General features: G+C 43.9%; 1 pseudogene; it reads left to right on the forward strand.

Annotated features, from left to right (window-relative positions):
- Positions 1 to 1,167: 1,167 nt before the first annotated feature.
- LOC125348379 lies at positions 1,168 to 2,137 on the forward strand (annotated as a pseudogene).
- The last annotated feature ends 588 nt before the right edge of the window (positions 2,138 to 2,725 follow it).

Genomic DNA, 2,725 nt, shown 5'->3' on the forward strand with positions numbered 1-2,725 from the left:
AGTGGCAGGGAGTTTACAGCATGCAGGAGGCCACAGGTTCCAACCCCAACACACAAAGAAACAAAAAAAAAAAATCTTGAAAGTAATTTGTTAACATCACTGTTTGTGGCAAGGGAAGTATGTGTGAAAGCTTCATGTGGATCTGGCTGAGAAATGTGACTGCTGGGGGGACTGGCAGCCTGCGCCTGCTCCCTCCTTTCCCAGATGCCATTTCTGGTTAATCATGAGCAGACTCTGTCCATACAGTGCTAAAACTACTAGGAGGCAAAAAGAACACGACTCAACAGCACTGGGCTTCCTAGTAAAGTACCTGAGGAGCACACAAAGCAGGGAAGGAGCCCCTGTCTCTCCCATCCCGGACTCTGGCACAGTCCACTGTTGGTGCTCTTTTCTGGAAAGCTTGTTGCTGTCCAGGAAGGGGTCAAAAAGCTAGAAGACCAACCCAGCGGGGACTCCTGGCAGAGAGCACACCAAGCCCGGCCATGCAGCACAAACAATTTGCTGAGCTTCCTTAAAAAAGAATGATAGCCCAGTGCTCTCCTATTAGGGAAAAATCCAACTGGCCATTCATGGACAGATCCAAAATGGAGGTGTACATGCACCAGCACCCATTTTCACACCAGCAAGGTAGTCCTTGCCAGTAACAAAAGACTCCCAGAATGATTCACTTCTGTGGGGACGTCAGCACCACCCTCAAGATGAAAGAAGCAGGTTATTTAAATATGATAAAGGATTAGAGATAAGAATCTCCTCGACTTTCATGCTTTGGCTGGCATTGAGCCCCTGGCACCTGAGTTATTTTAAGTTTTTGCATGAATGTCCATCTCACTCCCTAGTTCATTATTACAGAACACTTGCCTTAGGTTGTACCTTCTTAGAAAAGTAAGGAAAATCTGTCCATTTCTCTCAATAATTGAGTGGCAAATCTTACTCTAGTTATTACCATATTCAAACCAGAAGTAAACAGATTCGGTGGAGCTGAGTGCCCGTGGCTTATGCCTATAATCCTAGCTACCTAGGAGGCTGAGATCTGAGGATCAGGGATCTCAGGCAGTCCAGGCTGGAAAGTCTGTATTCTATCTAACCACCAAAAATCCAGAAATGGAACCATAACTCAAGCGATAGAACACGAGCCTTCAACACAAAAATCTTGGGAAGAATGTTACAGAGTGGAGAGAGTGAGGAGGCTGCGTCTGGCTCCCGCTCTCACAGCCATTGCAGTACATTGAGCTCCATAGAGACAGCGCAGGGGCAAGTGAGAGCCGGACGGGCACCGAGAGACTCTGTTCCTCGCGGAGGAAAAACTAAACATGGGCAAAGGAGATCCTAAGAAGCCGAGCGGCAAAATGTCATCATATGCATTCTTTGTGCAAACTTGCCGGGAGGAGCACAAGAAGAAGCACCCGGATGCCTCCGTCAACTTCTCAGAGTTTTCTAAGAAGTGCTCAGAGAGGTGGAAGACCATGTCTGCTAAAGAGAAAGGGAAAATTGAAGACATGGCCAAGGTGGACAAGGTTCGTTATGAAAGAGAAATGAAAACCTACATCCCCTCCTAAAGGGGAAACAAAAAAGAAGTTCAAGGATCCCAATGCGCCCAAGAGGCCTCCTTCGGCCTTCTTCTTGTTCTGTTCTGAGTAGCACCCTAAAATCAAAGGGGAACACCCCGGCCTGTCTATTGGTGATGTTGCGAAAAAACTGGGAGAGATGTGGAACAACACTGCTGCAGATGACAAGCAGCCTTATGAAAAGAAGGCTGCTAAGCTGAAGGAAAAATATGAAAAGGATATTGCTGCCTATGGAGCTAAAGGAAAACCTGATGTAGCCAAAAAGGGGGTTGTGAAGGCTGAAAAGAGCAAGAAAAAGAAGGAAGAGGAGGAAGATGAGGAAGATGAAGAGGAAGACGAAGAGGATGAGGATGAAGATGAAGAGGATGATGATGAATAAGTTGGTTCTAGCGCAGTTTTTTTCTTGTCTATAAAGCATTTAACCCCCCTGTACACAACTCACTCTTTTTAAAGAAAAAAAATTGAAATGTAAGGCTGTGTAAGATTTGTTTTTAAAGTGTACAGTGTCTTTTTTTGTATAGTTAACACACTACCGAATGTGTCTTTAGATAGCCCTGTCCTGGTGGTATTTTCAATAGCCACTAACCTTGCCTGGTACAGTATGGGGGTTGTAAATTGGCATGGAAATTTAAAGCAGGTTCTTGTTGGTGCACAGCACAAATTAGTTATATATGGGGACGGTAGTTTTTTCATCTTCAGTTGTCTGACGCAGCTTATACGAAATAATTGTTGTTCTGTTAACTGAATACCACTTTGTAATTGCAAAAAAAAAAGTTGCAGCTGTTTTGTTGACATTCTGAATGCTTCTAAGTAAATACAATTTTTTTATTAGTTAAAAAAAAATCTTGGGAATAGTGCTCATACCTTGAGTTGAAGTCCCAATCCTGGCACCTAACAAAACCCAACAACAGCAAAAGCAAAAACCATAGAATTGATCCAGAAGGAATCAGTGTAGCTCTCTGGGGAATATAAATGTTATACGGCATTAGTGAGCCCCCATGGAGAGAATAAGACAAAGCACAAGTGCTGAGAAGCACTGCCTTGGTGCAGGAGGAGGCATAATGTAACAATAAACACACACACACACACACATTTTTTTCACCCTTTGTCCCTTCATTTCTATGCCTCCCCTTAGACATAAAAACAGAACAAAAAGAAAA

The sequence above is a fragment of the Perognathus longimembris genome, chromosome 3, assembly GCF_023159225.1.
Source record: "Perognathus longimembris pacificus isolate PPM17 chromosome 3, ASM2315922v1, whole genome shotgun sequence".
NCBI classification, from domain to species: Eukaryota; Metazoa; Chordata; class Mammalia; order Rodentia; family Heteromyidae; genus Perognathus; species Perognathus longimembris.